General features: G+C 48.8%; 1 protein-coding gene across 1 annotated transcript in view; it reads left to right on the plus strand.

The window, feature by feature from the left end:
• Window positions 1–3,095: 3,095 nt before the first annotated feature.
• Pmvk (Phosphomevalonate kinase) overlaps window positions 3,096–24,610 on the plus strand; it is a 70,467-nt gene continuing 48,952 nt past the window's right edge. The window contains exons 1-2 of the mRNA XM_077658035.1: window positions 3,096–3,247; window positions 4,978–5,155. The gene's annotated coding sequence lies outside the window, so the exon portion shown is untranslated. The remainder of the gene's footprint in view (window positions 3,248–4,977; window positions 5,156–24,610) is intronic.

Consider the following 24,610-nt stretch of genomic DNA (forward strand, 5'->3'; position numbering starts at 1 on the left):
GATTGTGTCCTAAAACTTCTCTGCCCGTCCTTGTTTATGGGGTTCATGCACGAGATGTATTTTGCTGCGCCTTTTCTGGCTGTCCGTTTTTCAACAGAGTTGTTATTTACAATGTCGAGAAAACGTTTGTAAAAAAACATTGACTTCGAAGCTTTTCGTCCCGCCCCCTACCTACCGCTCATTGTACTTTGGATTGCCAGGGCATGACGTACTTACGCGGGTGCGAAAAATGTTACTTTCACCGAGCACTAAAACTTTCTTCTGCAAGTTATATGTGTAAACATTGTCCGTAAAAACTTGGCTTCAGAAAAAAAAACATTTTTGTGTCATCTCTGAACTGCCGCCTCTTGTGATTCTCCTGAAACAATTGAGCATTGCTTCATCAGTAAGGACGCAATTAAGTTCTCGGATGTCTTGCAACGGAACTTGAAAAAGCGAATTTATTTGACTTCTCATACCATATACGATACCTCACCGGGGGGTAATATGTTTTGAACCTCTTGATGTATTTTTTTTTCTGATTGGACTAATATTCTGATCTTGATCCTGCAGTCTGCGCCAGTCCCGTTGTCTTGTGTTCGTCCTTGTCTATTCGCGCTGCTTCTTATTATGCATTCTGAGCAACAAGCCGAAATCAAGACTCTAGCTCATACGCCCACCTGACACTCTGTCATCCCCTTCTGCGCAATATGGGTCAGATTGAAAAAGAATTAAATCGGGCGTGGCTGTGCGTAGCGTTCAGGCGATGCTATAACCGCGCACGGTCACAGTAAAGATTGACTGCGCAGAATTCTTCTTGGAGATCAGCTCCGGAATTTGGATGAAGCCAGGCTTTCTGGTCCAACGGTTGATCTTCAGGCAGAACCATCTCAGGAGCCTGCTGACGCTGGCAGGTGAAGCCTGCGTACATCCACACGGCATCCTGCCTCATTTACACCTGGGGTACAACACACGCACGCATGGTCAGTCGAAACAGAGAATATACGGTGTACAGGTGGTGCAGTATTACAAAAACGCTTATAGTTTAGACTCCAGAGTCTATTCTGACTTCTGAATCGCACCAGGAAATGCGTATTAAAAAAAAAGGACCATGCATCCTCAAGAAACCTGATTAGAACAAAACAAAAAGTACGCCTCTCGCTTATACTTGGAGGTAACATTTGACTTCGTGTTAATACTATAGCGTCCTCCTTAATGACTGAGTCAACCTGTACATCAGGGTTATATGCGCCGCCGGATAAAAGTATGCGACGAAGCCCTGCCACGGACGGGCATAACAACATGACGAACCTGCGTGTGGCAGCTGCACAAGTGAAATTCGCTGGATGTTTATTAAGCAGGAGTCTGGTATGCTGGGAATCCGAAGGCATCTCAGCTGTATATCTAGTTGAGTGGCGTCAGCGTCGGGAACAGGCGACGTACCCTCATGTTGCAAAAGTTTACAATCCAGCGCGCCGTTCATATCAGTGCCGCGGTGGATTGTAAACTTTTGCAACACACGGTACATAGCCTCGGGACAGCAGCGCATAAGAGATATGACCCTCCCTGACGTGGCATGCTGATGTAAAGACCTTAACACGACCTTATAAAGCGATGGCTCTATATTCATTTCACTTCACTGGAATGCCTTCCACTTCTATGCACACACTGGAACGTTTTCCGGCGCAAAAAGGTCTGATTGGGGCCCAGGTCCCACAGGTGTTTTTAAGAGCAGCGAGAGCCAATTATAAAGAATATTTGACCTAAGATGTACTGCAATTTTTATAAATAAGCTCTTTGAGTTCTAAGAGCGTTTTTTTTCCGCGTAGCATATATTCAGCGGTGTCGCGCATCACAATACAGCTAAGGCGTGCTAACTATAGTAGGCTGGTTAAATAATTTTGAATAGATAACTTATTGACGATTACTGCCAGTCTTCTTAGTTGCTGAGGGGCGTGTATCCCACCGTAAGTAATATCCATATCAGTTTTTAGAATTTTCATTACCTTCGGTGCTGTGGGCCAACAAATTTTGCCTACATCGCGCCAAAATACACGCGCTTCCAAGGAAATTGCAGGCAAAGCAATACACTTTCAATGCACGTAACTGGTCGATGTAACATCTGCTGGGCCACAGCGCCGCGGGTAAAGTGCATGGCCAGCGGAGCTGATCTGTTCGCGCCGTCCTGGGTTCAAAACCCACTTCAGAAGAAAATTTATTTAAGAAATTTTATTTTTCTCCTGATGATATGTAGGCACTGCCGACGACGTCATGACGTCACGTGTGGGTTTTCGGCCCATTTCTTGAGGGCAGAACGCCGGATTTTCTAACTGATGAGCCGTATAATGCTCGCAATCGCATTAGTAATTTCGACTGCCTGTGGATCTTCAACGCTGTAGCAGCGATATGGCGAGGAGCGGTTAGCATCGTGTCACGTGGCACGTGCGACACGCAGTGACGTGTTTTGGCATATGTCGCTGTACACTCTCCGCAAGCGCGCGGCTTTCGAATTGCCCGAGAAAAGACCACATTTTTTTGAGCCACAGCGGGGAGGATAATCGCGTTTTCAAAATTCTAAAAACTGATATGGCTATTACTAACGGCCGGCTGCAAATCCCTAATTGCAATCAGGAGCCAACCATTAGAATCTAGTTAATCAATTTACTAGTTAACATGATTCATCTGTTTTATGACGTCCTCCAACACTTGTATTACAAGGCCCCTCGCGGAGGATTTGATCCTCGGCGCTTGGCCAGATAGTTTGAAAACTGTACAGGCAACGCAAGCGCTCTCACGCTTTTTAAGCGACACGGACCTTGCCTCGCGTTTGTGATGTTAGAAAGTGTGCCTTTTTCTTTTTTATTTTATTTTTTATGCCTTTTTTTCATCTTCCAACCTCCCTGCCTTTCGAATCAATAAACCCTCTCTCTATACCGCAAAAATCTGCTCTTTACATTGTGGAGACTGCTCCGCAGCCTCCCCTTGTGGTTAGCTTTCCCGCAATGCACCGTGCACATTCCTTGGTTAGTTGCCTTAACAAACAAGAGAGGGCGCCAGCATCGCAGCGCGAGAGACTGATTGCAACTCGCGCGCGGGAGAGAGCATGCGGTTGGTATCGTCGGCGCGAGCGGACGTTTCGCACGCGGCTCCGCTCTTCGCCAGCGGGGCGAGGAAGCGGCGGGAAGACTGGCTCCCGTATCTCGTCCCGTCCGGCCTTCGGAGTATCCCTTGCCCTAGCGTGGGCGAAAATTCGCTCGTAACCTTGCTGGTGAGTCGGACGACCTTGATTCGTTAGCGTATTTTCTTGCCACCTGGCGTTATTGTTGTTGTAGCAATATATGCCTGTTTTTGTCAGCCAGAGTGTCGTTCCTTTATTCCCTCAGAGCAAGGCCCGCCGTGGTTGGCGTGCGCTTGGTAACGTACGCGATCACGGGGTGGGGTCTGGCGGTTCTGAATAGTGTCAGCCGCGATTAAATGGGGGAAACGTATTTATCTTCTCCCAATAAAATCCCACAACCTCTAACACCAAATTAAAAAAAAATGTGGCGGGCTTCTCTAGAACACCCGGTATATAGGAGACATCATCTGATTTCGATGTCATGATATGTCGTAGCCAAAAACTCTGTTGTTGAAATTTTAATAGGCAGTTCGTAGACAGCCTGTAGACTCTATGCGAGTTGTACAAATATTTGCGAGAGCGGCCGTTCTCAGGTGTCAGACGTCCCCAGAAAGCACGTACAGAAAGAAAGCAGCGACGAGAACTTCTTCCTTCTGTTTGGATTTTGTAACATTTAATGTCTTCTTTTTATAATTCGTTCAAATCGAGCTGCAATGCTCCCCGTATTCTGCTGTACTTGTATTGTCCTGTCAATTTGTTTTACATCGACAGCTGCCTGTCCGCGACGTTTTTATTTCTCTTTTTCGCTTGTGAAAATGACGACTAAAATTTTTGTTATTCCGGCTTTTCGCAATTACGTGTCTCTAAAATGCAAATAAAAAATAATCTGACATTTCTAGACAAGAACATTACTGCGTTGGCAAATCAGGCTCCCTTCTGAACGTCTAAAGATTTCGGACATGAAGTACACGAAATAAATTAGTTATGAAATGTAAAGTCATTGCATCGCCTGAAGATGCAACAACTAGTATGCCTGTTAACATGTTAGGTTGTCCTGACGGAAGGATTAACGTTCGCAGCGAGTTACCTAAGAGCAGGTCCTCTGCGTGCGATGCACCTGAAACTCTGGCATCTGACTTTGCTTCGAGAAATATATATTGTAGAATTTCGTATGTACAATGCACTGAAGAGAAAGGCAGTACCGTAGTTAATGACATCCACCTGAGAACAACCTACGGCTACAAAGGAAAGCCGTACATATGGCTCCGAGCAAGTGAATTTTCCTGAAAAGCCCCTCCCCCTTTTTTTCTGAGGGGGAAGAAGGAGGGAGGGGTGGTTCACTCAATCATATTGGAGTAATGCTGTGAGAACTTTATTGATTTCTGCTAGCATAAACGAAAACTATAGTGAATTTACATTCGTCTACTGGTGATACGCCGAGCACTAAATTAGGGGCCGTATTCTATAAACTGTCAGTTTTCCGTTGTCTATTTCACGTCAGTTCGGTCCCCTCATCGGTCGCTCAAATATACCCGCTGCTTTCAAGCGTCTGTAGAAAGCGACCCGGCCATTGGGTGGTTGGTGACTGGACCTCACCAATGGCCGTCATTGGCTGCGATAAGCAGCCAGTGTTAAAGCGCTGGTTCTTTGGTGTCCTCCAGCACAGATGAAATATGGCTAAGCCGCAAAAGCCATATTTTTACCCCGGAAAGCCCATTTTTGAAAATTACTTGGTCTTCCCTGAAACACCTGATATATGGCTTGCTAATTTTTGCTACCATGTGCCAAATTACTCATTTGTTTTCCGTCATGAGGAACAAAACATACTTTACTGCAACCAAGCGTGAGTGTAGACAGCAATGGTACACTTATTTGCGCAGACCAGAAAGTGCGTTGTTGGAGACGAGTGGGTTTGTTTCTTCGAGACGAGCTTGGACGGTTTCCAGACAATGTGGCGCCGAACGGGTCGACCTTGCGGAGAGCGTTTCCGGTCTGATGCAAAGTGGGCAGCCGACAGAAATGTGGCACGCGTCCGCGGATCCTTCCAAGCGTGACCAGGCAAGAAACACATTTCCACATGCGGACTTTCCTTGCGGGCGGTTTCCATAACGTCTGCCGATTCGCAAATACGGGGCGCGCGCATTAACCGTCCACTTCATTGCTTGATTGTTACATTGAGGAGCAAAGGGAAAGGTGCTACCTTTTGCCTTCACTGGTGTCTTACATGACTTTAGCCCTTGCCTGCCCCGCCCCCTAATAAAAGAAAAGTCGGCAGAGACAATACTGCTTACGTATGAGAAGGCGAAAGCCCGCCCGCGTTTCGATGGAGGAGAAACGCAAAGGCGCCCGTGCGCTGCACGATTAAGTCTGCTCCACGCGGCGTGACGTAGCCCGATGCCACGCAGCTTGCAATTCTAGCGCCGCGCTAACGTCGTGAATGCAGTCGCCGCCCTACCGCACCCCCCGCCCTCCCCAACCAGCTGCCGTATCAGGTTGCAGTCGTATGCATGCGGGCGCCATCTTTTAGGAGTACCATCGACTGTTTTTTCTCTCTCTCTCACACACACAGAGGTTTTCGCTCAATGCGGCATGTATAAGGCTTTCGCCTTAAAAGCAGAAATGAAGAGCGTCTGCAATCTTAACGCTTTGTGCCGCAAGATATCGCGGATGGTGCCTGGAGTCATCTGGACTGCAAGAAGATTGTTTTTATGGTGCAGGACTATACCTGACAACGTGAAAAGTTGGGCTGGTTAGTGCATGATCTTGTGGCGGGAGCAGCGCAGCACGAGACAAAGAAGCGTCGTGTGCCGCCTCTCTCTTTGTCTCGTGCTGCGCAGCTCCCGCCACAAACCAATACCTACCCGGCAATACGAGGTAGGCCATAACCGATTCCTTGTTCCAGAAGCATGCCTCTTGTTAGTCGTAGTCAAGCTGTAGGACGTCCTTGGTGTGTTCTGCTACGGCATATTACAGCGATGCCGTTCACAAGTTTCCAATGCTGCTAACACTTCAAACCAACCACAGTGCTGAGCAAAAGTGCTTGCAGAAGACGAATCTGCAATAATGCGGAGTCACTGACTCGTCGACTTATATCTCACAAACGCTGGGTTCAGAAGGTTCCATGATGACAGCGCTCTATAGGTCTGGTTCGGCTTACTCCGTTCAACAGCTCGAAGAGGCCGATTTCAGACTGTCCCTCCCATGCCGTGTGGAAAAAAGACGCATTATTTAAATGAAGTCTATAGTCATCTCTTAATAGGTCCGATGTGCCAGCCAGACAGACAGCCAGAGCATCTAAAGGTATTCGCTAGTCCTGCCATGGAGAGGTGAACTTCAGTGGCCCCATATGTGCCGACGTACCGCGGACGTCACTGACACAAAGGGTACACAGTCGAGCCCGCTTATAACGAACCTGACGGTTGCGCGGATTGCTTTCGTTGCATCCGAGGCTTGTAGTAAGCGGACTTCGCATATTACAGCCAAAAATACAGATTCGGACTGTGTGAGTCCTCTATGCCTGTCAGCTCACTCAAAACAAACTAGACCTTACTACGACGCTTTCCAAGCTTTTCAGCGCAGTCACATGCTCCTCTCCGGTACCCTTGCTACCAACAAGCTGGTTTTAGGACGCGATGAATCTGTCGGAGCAAAGGTGAGCAAGAACCAGCTCCGACAGCGTCGAGGTTCGAACTGTTTTTTTTTTATTGCGCTGCGGCGGCCTAGCCCAACTTCCTCTTTCTTGTACGGCGCCGTGTGCCATGGCCTGCGAGCCGAGCGCGGCGCGAGGGGCACTACAGGGCTCCCCCTCGTAGAACGAAGCCACAGGATTCGCCCAGCGGATGTGCTTGGAGGAAGCTGCGCACAATGGTGGCGCAGTCGAAGCGAGTGTAGGGCCGACGTGCAGAGGAGTGGCAATGTAGGCTGGTTTGAGGCGGTCAGCAGCCACGACGTCTTCACGGCCGTTGACGTCTAACGTGAAGGTCTTCTGCGCACGATGGAGGATACGGAACGGTCCATCGTAGGCCGGCGTGAGGGGTGGACGGACGCGGTCTCGGCGGATGAAGACATGGGTGCAGGAGGCAAGGTCCTGGCTGACGAACACGGACTGAGGGTGACGGGCTGCAGGGGTGACAGGATAAATAATAAGGAGCAGAGGTGGGCAAATAATAATAATTGGTTTTTGGGGAAAGGAAATGGCGCAGTATCTGTCTCATATATCGTTGGACACCTGAACCACGCCGTAAGGGAAGGGATGGAGGAGGGAGTGAAAGGAGAAAGGAAGAGGTGCCGTAGTGGAGGGCTCCGGAATAATTTCGACCACTTGGGGATCTTTAACGTGCACGACATCGCCGCGGTCGGGTTCGAACCCGGGAACTCCGGATCAGTAGTCGAGCGCCCTAACCACTGAGCCACCGCGGCGGGGCTGGGCAAATGCCCTCATTTTTACTTTTCCTCCCTCACCCTCACTTTTGAATCCATGGCCCTCCTTCACCCTCGCCCTCATTTTGAAAAGTTATCCGGCCCTCCCTCGCCCTCGTCCTCACATCGTCGAGCCTCCCTCACCCTCATGAACAGTCATTTTAAAACTCAATTTATTTTTGGCAGTCGGCAACTTCTGGCGATATTACTGAGCAATTAACATAGAAGGCAACTCCTCAAGTCACTATTGGACGAGAGGCTAGATCCTTATATTGTGCGTGTTGGTTTATGGGGGTTTAACGTCCCAAAGCGACTCAGGCTATGAGAGACGCCGTAGTGAAGGGCTCCGGAAATTTCGACCACCTGGTGTTCTTTAACGTGCACTGACATCGCACAGTACACGGGCCTCTAGAATTTCGCCTCCATCCAAATTCCACCGCCGCGGCCGGGATCGAGCCCGCGTCTTTCGGGCCGGCAGCCGAGCGCCGTAACCACTCAGCCACCGCGGCGGCACCATATATTGTGCGTGTCCATGTACATGTGTGCGTATTGTTTGAGCTAGTACGCGAGACAAAACCGAGACAGTTACGAATTGAGCCCCGAAATATCACTCTGCCTATACTTCTGGCGCGCACTGCGTCCATACATGCGCACTGCACTTATAGCATTTCATTGTTATCTAGATGCACTGCTAAAATGAGTCAGCGCGTTGTGGTCTTTGTAAAACAACTAATATATGCCAAGAATATTTAGAAAACAATGCAGTAGCCCTTACCACAACAATTACAATAAGTGCAGAGCACAGAATAGACTCAGAACAAGGAAAGTTTATAGGTCGCTTAATTGCCATTACCCGATGACATTGCGTAATTTTCAGCCGTAATTTTCAGACCGAAATCGAAGCAAATAAACAGCAGTCTAATCACCCTTCTTTACGAGAACGAAAAAATCGAAATAGATAGTAGTGTTAAAATACTTGGAGTTATCTTCACACAAAATATGCTTTGGGATGCGCACATTGAATCTGTGTCAGGGAAGCTATCTCGTGTTGTTGGTATGACGGCGCGACACAGAGCTATATTACCTTTCAATATAAAGCTTCTTATTTACAATACTCTCTTTTTTTCTTCTTTGTATTATTGTGTATTGGTATGGGGTACCACGACACGTACAAATCTTGAAAGAATACATATACTTCAAAAAAAAATTGTTCGAGCACTTTTTAATGTACCGTATCATTCCCATACTTCACAGCTATTTTCGAAAGCAAACATAATACGCGCGTTTAATCTTTATAACTATAAGTTAAGTCTGGCTTTCAAACGGGAGGTGAAAGAAAATCTCAAGTTTTTTCATGAATTATCAGATCTCGATAAAAACACACATTCCTACACCACCCGTTACACAGAACCGTGGAAAGTGGTCACTGCGCGGGTAAATTATTCCAGGCAAAAAGTGTCATACACACTGCCAACCCTTTTAAATTCATTTCACAAATCAGGTATAGATTTGCATACGATTTCTGTACGAACCCTACGCCAACATTTCATTAACAATCCTTGCTTACAATAACAACTAAAAGTGTTATCTTGCCTTTTGTTATGTTTACCTGTTGTGACTATCAAGTGTGCGTGCATTAATTTTGAATATTGTGCTTTCTGCGAGTTCTTTGTTTTATTTTTTTGTTGTTGTCCTATCGCTGCCTGCTTTGTAGGGAGGCTGCGGGCTTCAGTCAAGTCGCTTGTTGTCAAGCGGCTTTTATCCGCAGTCTCCCCCATCACTGATGGAAATAAACAAGTTATTATTATTATTATTATAGCACAGGGTATTCTGAATTTCACTGCTTCTAATCTCCCGCCATTTCGTGCGGTTTGCTGCATGATAGTCAGTGACGCTTCCACGCGCACGCATGGAAGATGACGAAAACCACGCTTTCAACCTACAGCGTGAGAGATTGGCAGTTTAACCCACGTGAAAACGGGTACATGACAAAGACGACGACATTGCAAGCACAGCTCAAGAGCTTGGCAGTTCATACCAACTGATCGTTCATCTGAAGGAAGTGTATGAACCGACCGACTTTAAACAGGAGCGGCATTCCCTCTTGGTGATGTGTTCAGGCTTATCTAATGTCTGGTACTCTGCTGCTTGGTGTTTTTGCGATGTGTTTCGTGGCATTCGCTAAAAGATTTGTAAATAATTTAGTTGACGTAAATAAAATACATTTTTCAATGTAATAAATAGATTATTTAAAAAGATGTGGCGATGGCGTAGTAGTCTAAAACAGCGACCAGTGGAGGTGATTTTTAGCGCCGCCACGGGTTCGGATTCCGCTCACCCAGCTATGAAGTTTTTTTTTTTTATTTCTTTAGTGTCTTCCCTCAGTGCGATGCCGCCTTTCCGCTGCAGTAAGGCTCTTATGCTGTCGCTTAAAATAAACATTACTCATGCCACTTAAAAAAAAAACGGGTCGCTAAAATGCAGCATTTGGGCTGAATAACGGTAATCACAATCCCCCCGGAGTCTGCAGTGAACGATTCCTGTGGGTGCCATTTTACTGCCCTTTTACTACCGAAAAGCGGTTGCCTTGTTGTCCCTTCCGAAGCCTGCTTCTAGCACGTGGGCCACCTTGGTCACGTGACGTTGTGATGTCATCACAAACTGCCCACTGGATTCTGCGCAAACTGCCCACTGTGGCAGTTCCATTAATGATTAGTCGCGAGAGATTCCTCAGGAACAACATGGGTTTCATAAGCCCCACCGATGGCAGGTGCTGCCATCGCAAGGCAGTGGCGCGTATAGCTTGACCGCTGCACCTCTGCGCCAGGAACGGAATCAGGACTACCACTGATGTGTGAATACAGAGAATTGACCAATTCTACCGCAGCACAAGTCTAAAATGACTCGATATCACGCAAACTTACATTATATGATTTATCAACCGAAGTAAGCCAGTTCAGGTCAAGCAAAAGCATAGAAGTCAAGATATGCAATGAAAAACCAGGGCGGTGCTAGCGTACAATAATTGGTGGTTAATCCCAAGCCAAATGACCCGTGATTTTTTTGCTTTCACATCTCCGCACTACCCAAACGCTGAGTGTCAATTTCCTACCATGCCTGCAAGAAATTTGGTTCATAAAATAGGCGCGCGATTACGTGGTCACAAGTCTCACCAGGGGCAGAAATAAACCAAGAGATGTTCCTGTTATTTAGAGAGCAGTACACCATTTTCTTTTTTAGCACATTGCAAAGCGGAGCGAGCGATTATTCGGACCAAGGTGGTTAAGCTGCTGCTATATTTCCATGGTAAGACTACAGTGGCTGGCTTTGCCGACCACATTGCGGCACCGCTTTCTATACTCCACACCGTGATGTCGTCAGCGTACTGAAGAAATTTTATGTCACGGATGTCATGTAAGCGCCAAGCCAGAGGGATGAAAGCAATATTAAATAACGTCGGCGACAATACTGATCCCTGGGGCACGCCGCAGAGAGGAACAAATGATCCGACCGCTTCGCCGCCGAGACGTATTGCAAATTTCTGCCTTACAAAGATGATTCGACAAAACTAAGCACTCTCAGAGGGAGATGAAGCATGTCAATGGAGTTCAGAATTGCTGCATGACTGATGTTATCATATGCCTTTTCAACGTCCATTGCTGAAACGGTACGCGCATTGCGGCTGCGGGTAGATGACAAAACTGCAGATGCCAAGACAGCCAACCCGTCCTCTGTACCAATATATGGACGAAAGCCGATATGTGCTGGGTGATAAAAAACGTGCTGCTCTAGCCACCATGACAATCGTGTGGCTAGCATTTTCTCCGCCAGCTTGCACAGCGTAGGAGTTAAGGAGATAGGTCGCAAGTTGCAAGGTCCGTCGGAGGCTTTCCTGGTTTCGGGATAGGAATCACGACAGCGGATTTACAGCTCTCGGGCACGACGCCATCCAACCATACTTTGTTTATGATGTCAAGTAGTTGAGGGAGTGCAGCGCTACTCAGGTTCTTGTACACCTCGTAGTGAATATTGTCCGGGCCGGGCGCTGTTTTCCGTTTCGCATCATCTATCGCAGCCAGCAACTCAGGCATAGAGAATGGACACGCAATTCCATATACGTCGCAATCAGACGGCATTTGATATACATGCGCTGGGATGCCTGCCATATTTAATCTAGCGGCTGAAGAAGGCACAGCATCGTATTTTGGGAAAAACTTTCGCGCTGCTTCTTTGGCGAAATAATCTGGCGACAAGTTAGCCGCGAAGCATGCGGTTGCTGCTGCGTCAGTTGAACCACGACCGCGTTCCATTGTACGGAATGTTTTCCAGAGAGAGGCATTCGAGGATTTTGCAGAAAATTGTTCGCACCACGCATGCCACTGCCGTCGAAAGAGGTTGCGTTCATATTTTCGTGCCTTATCTGTAAGATAGTGCAATCGCGTACGTGCCTGCGACGAAGAAGGGTCTCGCGTAGCCAGCTCGGCTTGACGGCGTGTCGCCCACAAGTTAAGGCCGAGGTCTGGTGCCGGTCGACCAACATCAGTCCAGGTGGTATAGTTGTAGCACTGTTGAGCGCTGCTTGTATGCGCAAGGATTGGCGAAGAGTCTGAGGAGAGATTGTCCATACAGGAGCGAAAATTGTCCCAGTTGATCACAGAACATTTGTAGCGTAAAGGTCGTAAATGTGCGGTGTGAAGGCCGATGATGATAGGGTGATGATCACTTCCCCAGCAGTCTGGCTCCATGTGCCAGGAGGGAGTACCCGGACCTGACCACCACGTCGTCTGGAGCATAGGAAGCACTGCGAGTTTGACGCACTGGCCGTGTTGCTGTCCCAGGATGGTTGAGCAGCACAAACTGGGCATCCATGAAAGCGTCCCGCACACGCCTGCCACGAGGACTCGAAGTGGGGTACCCCCAATCTTGGTGAGGGGCGTTAAACTCGCCTCCTACTAAAATCGGACACCCGGGATACTGCCGACGGCCACTTGTTAACCAGCCAAGATTAATACGGGAGGAAGCACCACCGGCTGGTCTAACGTAAAATGAAACGACCACAACAGTTCCATACTTATTCTATGTCCCGTATTTCTTATGTTATTTACTTTTGCTTTCTTGTGTAGCCGCATTATTCCCGTATATAGGAAGGGAGGAGGACGTGCAAAAAGCGGCGGTTATCGACTGCCGGCGGAGTATAAAGCGCCCCCTCCTTCGCTGTAACCGAGTTGTGCAGCCAAAGGGAGTCGTTGTGTCTGAGACGCACTGCTATTACGTATAGCCTAATATATATTTTGACAGTAGCACCGCTCTTGTCCATAACGTTTGTTATAACTGCGGTCGTTACAAGTAGGCTATAGACTGTATACGACTACAACCGCCTGGCGCTTGTGTGTAACCCGGGCGAGGAACAGTTATCAGAATACCAGACAGAGACAGCCCAATTAAAGCGAAAGCTTTATTGGCCGCGAACTTGCGATTTCGCCGTGGCGGTGCTCCAAGGAGGCACATGACGTCACAACGCGCGCCTCGCCGCGGAGCCGAACCAGTCTGGCCGGGCCGGCGGCGGCTGGCGCACATGCTCCAAGTCTCCGCCAGTGCGGTCAGAGTGCCGCCGAAGCCGCCGAACGCGTCGGCGGTCAAGCGCAGTTGGAGTATAGAGGGTCTCGCTTTGACCGACGTGACGTCGCCATGCAGCGCGCGCGTTACGCCGGAGTATAAACGACAAAGCCTGCGCTTAACCGCTAAAAAAAACATATTCGGAGACGGCATCTATGGGAGCCACTGAAATCCACCGCACACTGACTGAATAATAAAAAAAACCTGTGCCGAGGCTCGAAGTCGAACCAGGGCCTTTGGCGTTTGAGGCGAAGGCGCTACCACTCCGCCACGACGGCTCAAGCTTCACCCATGAATAACGGCGCATCTAGTGAAAGCACTCTTGCGATGCAGAAGTCTCCGCGCTTTCGCTACGTATATCCTGGCCTAACAGAGCTAGCCCATCAGCAATTTTATCGATTGCATTCCGATGGCTAGCGAGGTCGCTGATGTCGTCTACTTTCTAAGGTGAATAGCATGTATCTCAGGAGGGAGCCGAAAGGCACTTGCACTACCCTGGTGAGCTACGCGAATTGCGTAACGGCTTTGCTCGCAAACCGCGCTCAAAGAAAGCTAACCGACTTATGCCCCTCTCCCGCGACACTCCTCGAAGGCCGTTCCAACAAAAGCACTTCACCAAAGGACCAATACCTCAAAGGGGCAGCAATGCAGCTAAATGATGCAACACGAAGGTGAGGTCGAACTTTAGTGCAGGGGGCTGATGTGGATAATGGGGCTGAAGGTGGTGGAGGTGGTAGTGGTTTTTTATTAAAATAATAGTAAAAAGGAAGGAAAAGATTTTTGCTAGCCCCGGCATCTGCCATCAATACTGAAGCACCTGAGCTGGTGCAGCGGAAATAAAGGATAGCAGGCAGAATGGAGAAATGAAATGAAAGAGGTGAGGGAACAGGAAGAGAGGATAGGGGGAGAAGTAATATGTACAAACTATTTACACAATAAGAAATGTGTCCAGGTTGTGCGCGTGATTAGTTCATTTTAGAGGAATTAAATCACGCACGCGCACAGCACTGTGTTGGCTACAACTTGAGTGGGGCGCCCAGTTATTAATCGTTCAAGGTAGAACTCGCGGAGCGTTCGGTCACTGCGGGTAACTACCTGACGGAGAACAGACGGGTCGTCAAGCCCGTGTGTTCAAGGAATGCACAGAGGCTCACCAAAGTTCGCTCACGAGTGCGCGCACTGCCCTGCGGCCACAATAGCGTCTTGATGGAGTCTGGTAGTATGCCCTGCGTCCTATAGGCCGCGAGTATATCGCGACGAGCATCGGCGAACGCGGCACAGTGAAGGAGCGACAGCCGATGATACTGTCGATGCGCTCACCTCCTGCAATGCGTGGGTCGGGGTGCTGCTTTCGGAGATGATGTTGTGAGAATTTAAAAATTTTCGGTTAAATTTAATTGCCTTTTGGGGAAAGGAAATGACGCAGTATCTGTCTCACACATCGGCTGACACCTGAACCGTGCCGTGAGGGACTTCAGGGAAGGGATAGAGGAGGGAATAAGAGAAGGAAGTAAGAGGTGCCGTAGTGGAGGGCTCCGGAATAATTTCGACTATCCTGGGGATGTTTAACGTTTTTACACGGGCACCTTAGCGTTTCGCCTCCATCGAAACGCGGCCGTCGCGGTCGGGTTCGAAGCCGGGTACTCCTGATCAGTAGCCGAGCGCCCCAACTACTGAGCCACCGCGACGGGTGAAAAAAAATTAAATAAAATTTCGGTTTTCATTGTGATCTGGACGCTAGGCCCGCGAGACTGTATCTCCGAGAGTATAATCCGTTTTGTTGAAGAGCATAAATCACTAGTGTGCGTGCCGCAGTGGCTAGCTGCCTAGGGTAAATGCCTTGACATTGACAGACCTTAAAAGGTTTTAAAACACATCTCGCGGTGTCCAGCGAGAAGTACGTGTCACAGTTAATGTGTGTTTCCTTTCCATAAAACCTATTTTTCTTTGTTTCTTTTTAGGAGGGCTGTGTCCTCAGCCGGTACCAGCAGCCACGGTTCCGAGCGTGGTTGGCGCGTTCAGATCTCCATGCTCGCGCGGTTTCCGCACGACTGCGGTATATTGTTCTCTTTCTTTCTTCTTTACTCCCACCTTCCTCCCTTCCCTTAAGGCGCTGTTCGGGTTTCCACCGAGATGTGAGACAGATACTGCGCCATTTCCTTTAATCAAAAACCAATTTTCAAGTTCCCGGGTTCGAACCCGACCGCGGCGGCTGCGTTTTTATGGAGGCAAAACACTAAGGCGCCCATCAAGCCCTCTGAGGCTTTGGCAGGCCTGTTACGTGTATTGTGTTTTTGATTGTGCAGAATAAATACTGTATTGTAATATTGTATTGCACTGTGTGTTGTGCGATGTCAGTGCACGTTAAAGATCCCCAGGTGGTCGAAATTATTCCGGAGCTCTCCACTACGGCACCTCTTTCTTCCTTCTTTCATTCCCTCATTTATCCCTTCCCTTACGGCGCGGTTCAGGTGTCCGCCGATATGCGAGACAGATATTGTGCCATTTTCTTTCCTCAAAAACCTATTATTATTATTATTATTATTATTATTATTATTATTATTATTATTATTATTATTATTATTATTATTATTATTATTATTATTATTATTATTATTTTCGTTCACAGCACTACTTTCTTCCAGGCAAGAAAGATCGCCAGGAGTAGTGTAGATATACGGACGAATTCTCCGGCGGTGGCTTCCTAGCCTTACAGGGCTGTTGCTAAATCGTCGTCGTCGCATCAGATTACGCGGTTGTTGCGACGCGCGTCCTTTCTTTCAATCTTTACTGTCACATCTGTTTTAACTCTCCTGCTGTCTGCACGTGGCAGCGATTGTGGCTCAGCTTGAGCCAGTGGGCAGGCCCGTGTTATAGTGCCTAGAATATACTTCTAGGCACTACACCTGTATATATTCTAGGCACTATATCCGTGCACTTTCCTTTTCATTCTTCCCGCAGTCGCAACAGCAACCGGCGGTTGCTGTAGAAACGGCGCCAACGTTGATTAACTCTCCTCCACTTCCACCGAGCAGTGAGAACTCTCCGGTCCCCTTCAGAGCAATATATTATTTTGCTGTAGCCCCCCTTAACTGCTGGGATGGCTCAGCTGTCCAAGGAGACGGGAACTCTGTGAGCCAGTTAACGCTTCTTTCGTTTCCTCAAATAATAATTGGTTTTGGGGGAAAGGAAATTGCGCAGTAATTGTCACATATCTCGGCGGACACCTGAACCGCGCCGTATGGGAAGGGATAAAGGAGGGAGTGAAAGAAGAAAGGAAGAAGAGGTGCCGTAGTGGAGGGCTCCGGAATAATTTCGACCACCTGGGGATCTTTAACGTGCACTGACATCGCACAGCACACGGGCGCCTTAGCGTTTTTCCTCCATAAAAACGCAGTCGCCGCGGTCGGGTTCGAACCCGGGAACTCCGGATCAATCAAAAACAGTTTTTTTTCGCCTGTCCCCTTGCCCTTTTTCGACAGCAGGAGTGCGAGCGCAGCGATGAAAGGGTACAAGTACACGAGCCCGACGTTATGCTGTGAGTAGTTGTCCGCACTAACAAGGTAAAAGGGCCTACGCAGGCTCGGGCTGATCATTCGGTTGTATTAGCAATCCAAAGCAAGCTGGTGCCATGTCAACGTACGCCACCCCAACCTCGATGCCTCGTCGCATTTTCGCACATTTCCAACCATCACTTAGTGCATTCATGTATTATTTTCACCTGGCGTGACTGTCCGGGACCGGCTAAATTAGTCGAGCAACTAGCACCGTTCGACATATGAAATGATTCTCTCCATTGTACAGTCGCCAGAGCGTGCGCGCTATTACAGCTACACTGTGTACCGAAGCCGCACCACCTAAGTTCGGGTAACGCCGACTACGCCGAAAGGAACGGATGGAAGGCGACGAAGGTCGGCCGCTTCCTAAGTTCTTTTTTTTTTCCTAAGTTCTGTTTTTTTTTTAATGCGCTAGCATTAGAGCGCCTACGTGAACGAAAACCCGGCAGCGGCCGTCTGTCGGTGACCAGCCCCTGAGAAAGCACAGAAAAAAACGCCATATTTAACGCCTTGACTGGGCTTCGAAACCACGGCGGTGAAAACGGATCAGCTTAATTGGCCGCTATACTTTAGACCACACGGCCATTGGCGCAGCCTTTCACCCCGCATGTTGTACTGCCAGCCTCTACGAGGTCACTCTTCGCACATGCCTGGGTCTCCCTAGCAGCGAATCAAGAGTTGCAACCATATTGCTATCGCCTAGGACTACCCTTTTTCGACGTATATAACCCTTGACATCCTGCGGATCCACATACGTCATCTAACAAGGATTCCACAGCATCACCTTGTGTCAGTGGCGAATCAGAGACCACACGCAGCATTTTCAGTGGTAATAGCAGCCCACTTGTCGTCCATGCCATCACAGTTCACCGCGGCGGTACGGCCTTTCTCTGCGCTGTGGTGTCTGCGGGAGACATGTGTGCGCCTTACAATTCCGGGAATAGAGAAAAATGAACTTATCGATGCCGGCCCTTTAACAGTTGACGCTCTACCTACTCCACGCCGAATATAGTGACCGCAATCATGAATGTATAGATGGCTCGGTCTCATCTACAAGTCCAGCTTGAGCCGAGGTCATTCCTGCGAGACAGGCCAGTATTACCAGCTAACTTCGCATCGGACAACTTCCACCGGGTCAGAATTGACTGCTCTTCGTGCGGCTGTGCAGTACATCAGCGCACAAAACCCCCACAGATGGGCTGTGGTCCGAGATTCAAAAGCTTCTCTACAATGCTTTACGTCATGGCGATCGAGCAACTCATAAGCCGACATAATAATCTTCAACACCAGGCACAGAAAGAGGGTCCTGACATCATCTTCCAGTGGCTACCAGGACACAGCGGCATTTTCGGAAACGACGCACCTGACGCTGCAGCTTGATCGGTCCACGGTAGTACCAACATTGTCCGGTGACAAGAGTCGACACAGCAGGATATATCTGCGAGCGCTTGGCCGAAACGAGATTTAAGCGTCATGGCCTACCCCTGGAAACTCGGCATGCCGTCTGCACCGCCTCGACCCCTTACTTCAACTCAATCCTCCGTCCGGCCTCTCCCGCTGCGATGCTACGCTCTTGTGTCGCCTGTGGCTGCGAGTGGCGTTTACAAATGCCTACTCCCACCCAATCGCATTGGCAGGCTCTCCTGCGTGTGATAACTGTGCACGGATGCGACGAAACAATAGACCGCCTACTTTGTGACAGCCCTCGGTTTGAGCCTGTCCTGGCTGCAACTCTCCTCTGCTTACAGAAGCCAAGATTCTGGGTACATGCTTTTGCGCTGTTTCAATTCCTAGTTAATTACTGTGCTGCAATGCGTGCGTGATTATGGGCCCAAACTAGTTCTGGCTATGGGCCCATCAAATTTTGATGCATGATTTATGTGTTCAGTAAAGCAAAAAAATCAATCAATCAAACCGTCATCGCAAAGGACAGCTATGAAGGCGCTTCTCAAATTCTAGAAGGACACAGGATTGAGTTCAAGGTAATAAACTTTCAGTGTGTGCCTTGTGTACCCTCTTAGCAATGGCCTACGGACACGTGAAAAAGTGATCTCACTTTCCTCTCCCTCCGTTTCCCTTTCCACATGTAGGGTAGCATACTGGGCGTCACCTAGTTAACCTCCTTGCCTTTCCATTCATCTTTCTCTCTATGTATATCATGCTGTGCTTTGGATATCTTCGACATTGTTATTGCGCTACTCATGGTTTACACAAACAAGAACGACACATACAGACAGGGCGCAAACTATCAACTGATTTTATTGCGTGGGAAATTCGTTTTATAAGCACTGTTAAGATGAAAAAAGAAGGGAATTTCCCACGCAATAAAATCAGTTGATAGTTTGCGCCCTGTCTGTATGTGTCGTTCTTGTTTGTGTAAACCATGAGTAGCGCAATAACAATGTCGATGATTACAAACCAACTAGGCCCATTTGAAGCTCTTCTTTGGTTATCGTCATCTTCAGCAACTTTCATCCGTGCATCTCTCGCTGTGTTTCGGCGATCTTTGCCTGCATCAACATTCATCCGCTACCAAACGCCAACGCAAACGGGCACTTGGAAACAAGAAGAAAGGAGCAAGGAAGCGCCATCTGTGCAAACATGAATCAATTCACAAGGCATGGCGAGAGATAGCTAACTACTGGCATCCTCTTTTAATGAATGAATGAATGAATGAATGAATGAATGAATGAATGAATGAACTTTATTTCCGTCATCATGGGGCCTCACGGTCGGGGCACAGCAGTTATGAGGGGTGCCTCCCAGCCGGCTCTCAGCACCGGAGACCACGGAGAGAGTCTTGTAGTCTTGTAGTAAGCTGTCTCCGCCTGACGGATGATGAGTCTGCTGATCCGGGTCGTGGCTCCGTATCAGCTCTTCCCAGGTGACCCCCAGGAGAATCCTGACACTCCTAAATTAAGTGATTTTGCGAAGTCATTCTGTGGCAGTTACTGCAGAGCACAGGCTCCCCAGTGGAAAGAATATGCTGACCTGAAGCCTCCTCCAGGCCCTGCACTCCTTTAGAGTAGTGACATATCCGGAAGTGACAGTCTTTTATCCAGTCTAGGTGTTTCGGTTATTTCTTAATATGTTATTAGAGTCTTTATTCCCACTCAGGGGCAGTTCCGAGCAGCTCTGATGTATAAATCTCGAACGAGGCTGTCAGCAGCTTCATTACCTCATTACACGGAATGCCCTAATGAGCAGGAACCCGCATGACGGAGACCTCTCTGGCATCCTCTGTGTAGAGGCTGTTTTGTAGCGATAGCTACACTACGCCACCTCTTCGACCCTTCAGCGTGGCACCGCTTGAGCTCCGTGGCGGCGCCGTTGGTCACGTGGTGCGGAGCAGCTGCTGCTGCCGGCGGCGCGCAACACCTGCAACAAACAGCTGTGCACATGCGCCTTGTCAAGTGCGACGAAGATGAAGGGCGCATTCACACTTGTCCAAAAAGCCGGCGAGCGAAGCGGATTCGCTCGCCGGGAAAACTAGGACCTGTTCTCATCTGCTGACGCCCGGGCGAGGCGGAACCGCTGCGCCGCTGCTGTTTCTCGCTTTTCCACACACTTCCCGGCCACCACGTCACCGCTCGCGGCGTACACAGATATGGTTAGAAAAGAGCATGAATCGATGCTGTCTGTGCACCATAACAGTATGCACGCTTGCGTACGTAAACGCAAGCACATTCCCATTTTTACTTCAGCGTATGCTAACAGACACGCAACGAAACGCCCAGCCTAGTGGCGCCATCTGCTTGTCAGGACGGGAACCAGTACTGTCAACAAAACCGCGCTCCTCGTAGGCCTAGTAGCGGCAGAACCGTCACTCAAAATAAAAAATAAAGCAAATTTATCACTTATACTTTTGCTTATAGGTGAGGTGAGACGAAGCGATGTACCGGTGTCCGATTTATGGCCAGTGAACGCGCTGAACAAGGCCGCAACAACGACGAATTCATTCCGAGGCGAGGGGCCCTGCGTCGAAGGGCGCCGCCATGTTTTTCTCCGCGGCGGCGAACGCGGCAAATTTGGTCCAGCCCGATCTCCCTCGCCGCGCCGCTTTCCGCCTCGCTCGGCGTCAAAAGCGGCCGAATCCGCTTCGCTCGCCGGATTTTTGGACAAGTGTGAACGGGCCCGAAGAAGTAGGGTGCCTCGATGCGCGCGCCCTCTCCGCGGCGGAGAGGGCGCGCGCATCGAGGCACCCTACGAAGAAGGAACGCCCAGCGAAACGGAGCGGCGAAAGACTGACCCTGCAATTCGACTGAGCGAGTTCCACTCGGCCAGATGTACCTATCGCGTCACTGCAGGTTTAACCAGAGCCATATTTTAAGATTGGAATTGATAGTAATTGGATGTTACGTGCAATTTCTCCATTCTGCCTTATGTCAGCAGTAGTACCCTACTATTCTCATGCACAAATCGCCTTGACGACACCAAATGGCACCATGCACCGGCAGCTGCGCGCGCCTGCTGCATCGAGACCACGGTGTAAAAATATGTTCTTACACCATGATGGGGACCAATCAGAGCGTGCTCACTGGCGGTGGGCGAGCTCCCGGTACTCCTGTAACGGTAACATGGTACACTGTATGCTAAAGGTGTCTACTTTCGTCCTTGCACGGTAACAACCCTCCGAGCCGTTCCCATGACAACACACCCACTAGTTACGCCGCCGACTACGACATACTACTACGACGCGAAACCAGGGAACGGGCTTTAAGGTGGGTTCAGACGAGCGGACAGGATCGCGGATGGTCCGGGCGCGTCAGCGCTGTCCGCGTGCCACGTGACGTGAACGTCACTGCTCTGAGCGACCTTGAGCGGGCGACGTGGACTTTTCTGGGCCCGGACCGCGGACCGAGTGAAAAAGGCGAGCGCCTTTGTCAGTCCGCGGGCTTGGCGGCGGACCGTTCCTGCTCTTTTTTGCTTCTAGGTCAGTCAACGTTGGCTCGAGCGCTTGTCCGGATAGCTGCATACTGAATGAAGTCGGCTCTGCTCGATGCTGGCGCTTTTCGTCGTATTTGCAGCTCGAGTGCAACATTGTGTTCCCTCCTTTTCGTGTTTCTTTCACTGCGTTGTTCACTCTGTATACTGTGTGTCTGAGCGTGTGCGCTTGCGTGAGTGGCCGCTTCGCTTTCTTGTTTCTGCTAATATGAGTATAATGTTGGAAGTTGGAAAGAAGGCACTCGGTGACCCCCGCGTTTTTAGCGCTCTTTGAGAGCTGCCAACGTATATGGAATACTTAACACGCTTGCCACCTCAACATGACGCTAAGGGATAAATTGTGGCTAAAGATCGCCACTGCTACCTCCCGAGTCGACCCCATACACGGCCAGTTCGTAATGTTTTTTTTTTTAATTTTTACTGAAACTTTCTAGCTAAGTGGGCTCTCGAACTTGCGCTTGAGATGCATTTTACACTGTTACGATTCCCTACGCATTATTCCTGAAGTCGCTGTTTGGAAATAAGCACCGTACGTTTCGAAATGAACGTAAAAAAGTTGAGAGCGACGAAGAGCGGCCGGGGCACCGACGTAGTTTGCGCTGGCAAGTTGAGGTTTTACTCTTGCTATTTTCCAACTATATATGGCTTCGTCCAACATTACCGCTTTTCAGCCGCGAAGGCTTCCGCGTCGTCCTCAGACACTTCAATGACCACAGCCGGTGCAGCGAGACTACGTTTTCGCTCGGCGTTCATGTTGAAACTCTCGGTAGCAGAGTTTTCGGGGCCGCGCGAACAGCGCAAGCACGCTGGGGGAGAGAGTACGCGCGGATTGTCCGCTGCATTTGTGCGAATGCTCGACGTCCGGACCGACACGCGGATGCTTGGTCACGTGTCACGATAACCGCGCCGACACGCGCGGACCATCCGCGATCCGGTCCGCTCGTCTGAACCCACCTTTAACAGTAAAACAAGTAGTAATCGGTGGTACAGCTCTGGCTAGCGCGCTCGGCTACTGAGCAACTGCACCCAGATTCGAACACGGCCGCGTTTCGGTGGAGGCGAAACGCTAAGGTGCCTGTGTAAAAACGTTAAAGATCCCTAGGATGGTCGAAATTATTCTGGAGCCCTCCAATACGGCACCTCTTCCTTCCTTCTCTTAGTCCCTCCTTTAAGTACCCCCCTTTTGTATAGTGGATTATTTTTATTTTTTTTTACTTTTAGCTAATTACTAATTAATTCCAATTACAAAATCAACAACGAATTACTGATTAATGACTAATTACTAATCGCCCTTTACTAAGCAATTGCTAACAGTATATGGAGGCGAAACACTAAGGCGCCCGTGTGCATTAAATATCCCCAGGTGGTTGAAATTATACAGGAGTGGAGCCCTCCACTACAGCACCCCTTCCTTTCTTCTTTCACTCCCGCTTTCCTCCCTTCCCTCAAGCCCGGTTGAGGGTTCCACCAAGAAGTGACACAGTTACTGCACCATTTCTTTTCCTCAAAAAACTAATTTGAGAGACCAGAACCTTTCCTTCCTGGCTTTCAGACCTGGCTGCAGAGAAGCATCCCGCCCGATCATGTGAGGACCACAACCTGATCACCGCAGTCCTCTATAGCAGTTACCGTCCAGAGAGATATGACACAACCGCTCTTTTGGTACCCCCTCCTGTGAGATGGAACGGCAACTTACCTCACTACTCCCACCTTGAAGGCTTCCACACAAAGCACGAAGCAACAAAAGCGCGGTGCTTCATAGAGGACTTGGACATTAGCATCGAAGCATTGCACAACTGCGAGCTGGTGCGAGCTGGTGCGCAAGGTGTTCATATGTTGTAATACTGCCCTTCCCTCCAGCGCATACATAGCATTCGGTGTAGCTGTCGTACTCTTCACAAAAAAATGTGAGAAAATTAGCAACAACTTCGAAAAACAAATCCACTTGAAAATTGACAAGCTGTAACAGGAGTTCATTGCAGTCCAAGTAAATTTGTGCTATGGCAATAAAAGTTCGAAGGAAAATAATGTAATAGTTATCGATTACTTTTCTGTAATTGTTAATTTACTTTTCTGGGGCTGTAATTGACACCTGCAATGAGTAAATTTCAGATAAAGCAATTGTAATTGCAATCAGTTTCTTATTCTCTGTAGCATGAATAAGACTGCCACCAAGAATTGAGACAGTTACTGTGCCCTTTCCTTAAAAAACAAATTGTTCGTGCAAGCCTGTATATGCACTCTACCATGCGGCACACCCCAGCACCCTGCCTATCCACCACCCTCATACCCGTGCCGCTTCACCCCAACTTATGACCAGTTACTGCACCAGACTACCTCAACATACTCAGCACGAAGCTCACTGGTGGTGCTAAAGCAAGTGTAACAGCATAAAAGCATCGGATATCCTACCCCCGTACACGAGTTATAAACTACCATCGACAAGAGCATTTCACACAACCCCTGCTATCTCCAAGATCTAATTACCTCAGAGGTGAACGTCCGATGAATTTTTTTCCCCTGATCTCTCTTGTTACAAAGATCTGCTGCCCCAACCACTAGTGTGCTACTGGACAACAGTTGAATACACAGCCGATTGTTGGTCACCCTTCGTATCGCTCCTGCTGCCTACTACCACCACTGGCCTTATCACTGCCTCTTTAACTGCCATATATCTTGCATGCCTAGACTTCCATCTGCACCTCAACATCAAAAATAAACTTTCTAGTGTCCACTCTCTCAACAATGATGAAGTTCTTCATGTCATGTGATCCGTTTTCTGGAGAATTGAGCTTTCAGAAAGCTTTTTCTGCAGGGGTCCACACTGGAGAACTGTTGGACTAAAAGTGCATGGGCATTGGAGTGCGCGACACTGAAAGGTAATTTATTTGTCCATTTCAGTTAAAATATGTTTATTAAATAGACAGCTTGAGGCCGCAAATTTTCTTGTTCCCACCAGCTGTTGTTCTCTGGGTTA

Source organism: Amblyomma americanum, chromosome 3 (genome assembly GCF_052857255.1).
Source record: "Amblyomma americanum isolate KBUSLIRL-KWMA chromosome 3, ASM5285725v1, whole genome shotgun sequence".
Classification (NCBI taxonomy): Eukaryota; Metazoa; Arthropoda; class Arachnida; order Ixodida; family Ixodidae; genus Amblyomma; species Amblyomma americanum.